Source organism: Lissotriton helveticus, chromosome 2_1, assembly GCF_964261635.1.
Source record: "Lissotriton helveticus chromosome 2_1, aLisHel1.1, whole genome shotgun sequence".
Taxonomy (NCBI): Eukaryota; Metazoa; Chordata; class Amphibia; order Caudata; family Salamandridae; genus Lissotriton; species Lissotriton helveticus.
In genome coordinates, this window is record NC_136059.1 from 1,485,513,298 (window position 1) to 1,485,520,284 (window position 6,987).

Consider the following 6,987-nt stretch of genomic DNA (forward strand, 5'->3'; position numbering starts at 1 on the left):
GGTGGCCCTGGAGGAGGAGGAGGACACGCAGTCGAGCGGGGCAACATCTTCGACTGCATCCTCCTCCGTGACTAAACCAGCGGGACCGAGCCGGGCTAAGAAAGCCGACCGCCACCGCCAAGCACCGGAAACACCAGCTGCCCCCCACAGGAGCTGCAAGGAACGCCAACACCGCCTCCGAGTCCGCATGTCCAACCTGGAGCAGGAGGTCCTGAGGTATAAGACCTTGGTTAAGGGCCTCCGCTCCGAGCTTGCCACCCTCCGCAAGGAGTATGATGCCCATGCCGCATCATGCACCAGCACCAGCACCCTCCAGTAGTGGAGTGTCCCTTGCCCTTTTTTTATAGACTTTTGGGGGGTGGGATTTGGGAGTTGGGATCGTTTTGGGACGTTTCAGAGACAATCGTTGGGGTTAGGGTGGGTGAGGGAGATTATTTTGTTAGGGATAAATAAATATATTTTTCAACTACTTTATCTGACCATACCTGTTTTTTACTGCTTTTCAGTCTGGTGGGTGGGGGGCGGGGGTGTAACAGTAACTTTGTTTTCCTGAACAGTCGTAGGACTTTAGTAGTACAACCGTCAAACTCTTGTCTACTCCGAAATAATACTCCATTATACTACCTCCCACCAAACGCTTATCTTACCTGTAATTTGTGTTAGAAATTAGGGCTAGGCCCAGGGCTGGCTCCAGGTGAAATGGGGATTAACGTTGTCATTCCTGGGCGGGTGACATTTCCTCATTGCGGTGTTACTAGTGGTGTGACACAGTGGCAGTTGCATGCCTATGGAAAAAAAGAAAACGAAACCTTGTTTGTACTCCTTACTGTAGCATTACAACGGTTACGGTACGATCGAGAAAATAGCAGGTGACAGTACACTAGAACAGTGCCATAATGTAGCCTAACAAATGGTAAAGTATTGCAAGTATAACTAGTACTTGCGTTGAATTTATTTGACATTGGCTACTACTACTAGAAGATATAGTACTGAAGCTGAGTAAGTCTAGAAGATATCCTCGTATTCCTTCACCAGCCTGTTGCTGCTATCACCTTATCCTCCCCAGCAAGTGTGTGGAATTATTGATGTCATTTTAGTCAGACATCAAGCAAAACAACACAGCCCGGGGGAAGAGGGTTAGGGTTTGTAAAATGGATGGGAATGGGGGTTTCTTTTTGGGTAGGTTTTGTTGAGAGAAGAAAAAAAAAGCAGAGCATGGACAAACAATAATTGAAGATACAGAGTTTACAGACAATCTTTGGTTACAAAGTAAAGGTAAGCACATGCAGTCACACTCATAGAATAAAAGACAACAATGGATACTGTATCTGTATTGCGTATGTTGTTGGAGTTGTCCTGTTGAAATTGGTAAGTAAGTTGCATGCAGCAAACAATTCCTCTTATTGGCGGCACTCCTCCATTCCAGCTGACGCTTCGTCCATCAATGTGGTGGTGACCACTGACAGAAGAGACACCCTGTCCACTGCCTGCCTGGCGGATGTTGACTGAAACCCGGCCTGTAATTATTGAACGGAAAACAGGAAGTGCTATTACAATACCACTGATAAATAAATAAAAGGTATGTACGCTGTGTGGTTCAAAAAGTCACACTTTGATGATGCCTAGCAGAAAAATGGTTACAAAACGTACTTTGAAAGTAACAGTAGACCCAAATACAGACCGTGGATTGTATTCAAACCACTTGCCTGCAAGCAAAAGTATCCATAGCCAGCATCGCTCCAACAGTGCTCTACAACAACAGAACCGCGTTGCAATAGAACCCCCCTAAACACATGCAATCCTGCTGCTAGGGCTAACCCTAACGAACCCTAACTTACAAAGTGCCAAAACTGGTGTTTCCTTATGGATTTTGTCCAACTAACTTCTAGCCGGTATTAGACCTTCCCAGGAATGCCCCAGGCAAGACCCGCCAACCCACCCGCAAAAAAACACCCGACACAACACCACCAAACAGCGAAAAAGCTAAATCTCATACTTACAATGTCTCTCGGCCTTCGGTCCAAACGCGGCGCTGTGCAGCTAGGTCGTCATCATCATCAATCATCATAACTCCTGTTTTCCACCACGGATTTCCTGAAAAGCAAATGCAATCAAGATTAGACTGTCGCAGCAGTGCTTCGACAGAGACCCCGGCCGCAACCCACCCACGAACAGCAGGAAGCCCCCCAAAATGCTACATTGAGCAAGATGTCTGAAGAAATGGCAAAAAAAAGGCTGTTCCTTATGGATTTTGTCCAAAACACTTGTATCCGGTATTAGACCTTCCCAGGAAAGCCCCAGGCAAGACCCGCCGGCGCCAACCCACCCGCAAAAAAACACGCGACACAACACCACCAAACAGCGAAAAAGCTAAATCTCATACTTACAATGTCTCTCGGCCTTCGGTCCAAACGCGGCGCTGTGCAGCTAGGTCGTCATCATCATCAATCATCATAACTCCTGTTTTCCACCACGGATTTCCTGAAAAGCAAATGCAATCAAGATTAGACTGTCGCAGCAGTGCTTCGACAGAGACCCCGGCCGCAACCCACCCACGAACAGCAGGAAGCCCCCCAAAATGCTACATTGAGCAAGATGTCTGAAGAAATGGCAAAAAAAAGGCTGTTCCTTATGGATTTTGTCCAAAACACTTGTATCCGGTATTAGACCTTCCCAGGAATGCCCCAGGCAAGACCCGCCGGCGCCAACCCACCCGCAAAAAAACACCCGACAACACCCCCAAACAGCGAAAAAGCTAAATCTCATACTTACAATATCTCTCGGCCTTCGGTCCAAAGTAACGCGCTGTGCAGCTAGGTCATCATCAATCATCATAACTCCTGTTTTCCACCACGGATTTCCTGAAAAGCAAATGCAATCAAGATTAGACTGTCGCAGCAGTGCTTCGACAGACACCAAAAATTACACACAAACCCCCGGAACCCCGCCAAAGAGCACCTCAAAGGCAAGCAAGTCAGCAAAAACGGCAAGAAATTTTCACCTCATATTTGGTCCAAAACACTTTTGTCCATTATTAGAGCTTCACAGCAATGGGCCCAAAACCGTCAACTCACCCGCAAAGAAGTACAACACCCCCACAAGTGCTGAGTCTTTCTTCATTGTGCGTAATCCAGCACTCTGCTTGGAGGGAAATCGCAGTCTGGAGGAGGAGGATAGAGGAGCATGTTCTTCAGAACTTGTGAACCTGAGGAATGTAGACTGCGGCACCTTCAAATCAATAAGCAAACAAGTGAAGACAGTACTGATGATGGTCTTCTTTTTGGGATTAGGTGATTAAAGTTTGAATTAAATTAACTGTGCAAAACAAAGAAAGAGAGACACAAAGCACACAGGAATAAAAGTGAATAAGGACGAAAAAGAAAGTTCTTGATTGATTGTCTCATTTTCAGGGCTCGGTGTCAGGGAATAAGAACAAGATTTCGTCATCATACTCTGCGAATTCAGGCTGGATGAGGTCAGTGGCACCGAACAGAGAAAAAATCCCCTCATCTACGTTGCTGTCCTCATCGTCTTCATGTGGCGTGCTTTCTCGCACTTTGTAATCTGGTGGTATGAGGTGCTGATTCATCTTGATCATTGTCAGCCGCTCCACATTTTTGGGCGATAGGCGGCTCCGTTTGGCAGTTACAATGCCACCAGCAGCACTGAAAACACGTTCAGAAGACACACTTGCGAGTGGGCAAGACAAATAGTTTATAGCCAGGTTGTAGAGCTGTGGCCACAATTGTTTTTTGCCATGCCAATACTGCAATGGCTCCTCATTAAGAAAGACCACTGTTGAGTCATTCAGATAGTCCTGCACCATCGACTCAAGGTCATCAACTGTTCCTCCACTTTGCTTACTTTTTGCTGTGCCTGTGACATTTTTTAGAGAACCATACCCCATCAAACTTAGCCAATCCTCCTCCCCAGCCACTGTTAGTGTTGTCATTGTGTGTGGTGCAGATGATCCAGTTGCCGGTGTCTTTAACGGCTGAGAGGTCACTTGTGCCCCAGCCACAGGTGCAGAAGTGGATTCTTGTGACTGCGGATGGCCTGCTGATGCTGATGCTGATGTACTGGCTTCTCCTTCAATAACCTGCCGTTCTTTTTCAAACCTCTTGGCTGACCAGGCTAACCAATGTTTGTACTTTTGAACATCTGCATCAGCGAAAGGAAAGAATGCGTTGTCTGCCAGCGCCTTTTTGTAGCGTGGATCCAGAATAGTAGCACAAATGTAATGCTGATCTGAGTTGATGTTTTTAAGACGTTCATCACCACGTAGGCGATGTAATAATTTCTCAGACAAAATGAAATGGTTTTTTTTTTTTCATCTTTTTCAAACTCAGAAGAAACCGCCATCAGTTGGTGCTCCAGTATGCACAACAATGGGATAGCGTTTCCCAAATTACAGTCCTCCTGGCTGACTGCACGCGTGAAGAACTCAAAAGGACGAAGCATGTCTGTCAGGCTTTTAACTATGGCCCATTGCGCCTTACTCATCCGCAGGTCCTCCTTCTGAGATGTAGCCTCTGTCAAGAAATAGTGATCGAGTACCGTATACTGCTCATGCAGACGCTCAAGCATGTAGAAGGTTGAGTTCCAACGTGTTGCCACCTCCTGGATGAGTGCTTTCACTGGCATTCCACGTTGAAGTAGCAGTCTCCGCAGATGCTTCCGGGCCTTAAAAGAATGGCTGAAATGGTTGCACATTTTGCGGCAGGTGGCCATTACCTCGAACGCTGGACTCTCTTTATCACTCAAGAATTTTTGAACTACCAGGTTGATACAGTGCGCCAAACACGGCACTCTAACATGGTGACCCTGTGACATGGCCTTAACTACATTGGCGCCATTATCCGTGGAAACATAACCAATCTTGCGTTTTAGGGGGGATAGCATTGACAACACCTTTTTGTCAAACTCTTCCAAAAGGTTTTCTGCTGTGTGACTTTTCTCCAAGGCAAACATGGCTAGTGTTGCATGTTTCCGAGCAGCTTTGAAAACTTGGTCCGGGTCAACACCTGCGTTTAGCTTTGCTATAACACCTGAAAAAGAGACCCAGTGTGCAGTGATGCACATGTAATCATCGCCTGGGCCACTGGTCCACATGTCTGTTGTCAGATGTATTGTGTGAACAGCACTCTTCTGCAAAGCTGCCCCAATCGCCTGCAGCACATCTTCATGTAGTGCTGGAACCGCAACTCTGGCAAAATAGAACCGGCTCGGAACCTTCCATTTAGGGCAGAGCGTTGCAACTAATTCAAGAAAACCTACCGCTTCTACAAAAGAAAAAGGTAGAAGGTCCACAGCTAGCATTTTAGCCAGCTTAGTGTTATACAGACGCGTCAGTGGGTGGTTGCGTTCATATGGCACGTCTGAAGTAAGCATTGTTCTAATGTTGCCCTGGACCAAGCATTTACGGGCTGATAATGACTTCGTTGACCCAATTTTGCTCGCTGGTGAACTTTTGTGCGTTGGTGTCTCACTCGCTCCAACACTCTTAGTGTGCCTCACATTGGGTGTGCTGCTGACAGGGGTACTGGGTGTAAGGGAAGTGTTTGACACGTCTTCTTCCTGCTCGTCATCATCAGATGAAACATCAACGTTTCCTTGAATTTGGCCTTTCTTGATCGCATCTAGGTGCGCAAACCATTTGACAGTGTGCTGTCTCCTAAGATGACCTCTCTGGCCTCCGGTACCATAGTTGGTACCTGGCTTACCACGACTAACTGCTTGCTTACAAATGGTACAAATGGCAAACTTTGGATTTTTTGGACAAACAGTAAAGAAGTCCCAAACGGGGGACTTGAAGTGTCTGTGGGACATGGAGGAGGCGGCGATACTGGTGGTGGTGGTCATGAAGCTAATGCCAGATGAAGTGGAGGATCTGGATTGCCCAACTTTTGTACGTTTTGCACTTTCACCGCCACTAATTAAGGTCGAGGTTGACGGAGGTCTCTTCTTGCCAGAAAGAAATATGGAAGCGGGACGAGTTGGTGTACTACTTAACTCCAATGATTGTGGTGTTTCCACTGCCTCCTCATCGACAACATCATCATCATCATCACGCTCAGCAGCTCTTCGGGCTAGGGTCAAAATGTCTGTTTGCTGCATGCCCGCTGGGGCTGCAGTGACCTTTATGATGACTGGGTCGTCGTTGGCAGAGTCTTCATCAGCAGCAGTATCCGCCACTTCTTGTTGAGCCTCATCACACTCCATAAGTCTGAGACTTTGGACGAGCTTCCTTTTACGCTTAAGTACCTTTGTTGGATCATGGTGTGCCTCACTCTCAGACGGCTGTGGTGCTGGTTCCCAAGTTTGATCCGTATCATCAGAAGGAGGTGTGCTTGAAGAGGATGTAGACACCACCCTTGATCTCTTCCTTGCTAGGGTTGTGGAAGACAATGAAGGATCATCAGGAGGAGTGGCTTCCTCAAATGATACCTCGCCTTGATTGTCGATTTCCTGATGTGCCCCTACTTCGGGAGGAACAACTATTGTGGGCACTTGTTGTGACCCTCCATGCACCTCTGCATGCGCATCTCCTTGCGCTGCCTCTCCTTCCACATGTACTTGGGCTTGTACTTGCACATGTGATTGTTGTTGCCGCTGTGGTTGTTCAACACTCGTCAGATGAGCTACAACAACCTGTGTTGATTGAGGGACATTGCTGCTGCTTTCTTGCGATGAGCCAACATCACTGGTCGATGGTGATTGAAGAAGTATACTGGCTGCCTCTGCAGCACTCAAGGGCTTGGACTTAAGTTGGCGTGGTGGTGGTGGTGGCACTGAGCCCAATGGAGCGGGGGTGCTGCTGCCAGCTTGGTCCCCAGCAGATCCCGCTGCAGCTGCTGCAGGCATACTTTTTTTTTTACTCACAAAAAAAGGGGCGGGCGGCACACCAGTGTCCTTGGTAACTTGCTTCTTCTGCTCCTTACTGGCACCTTTCTTGCTAGAGGAGCTACGGGTTACTTTTTTTGGGGC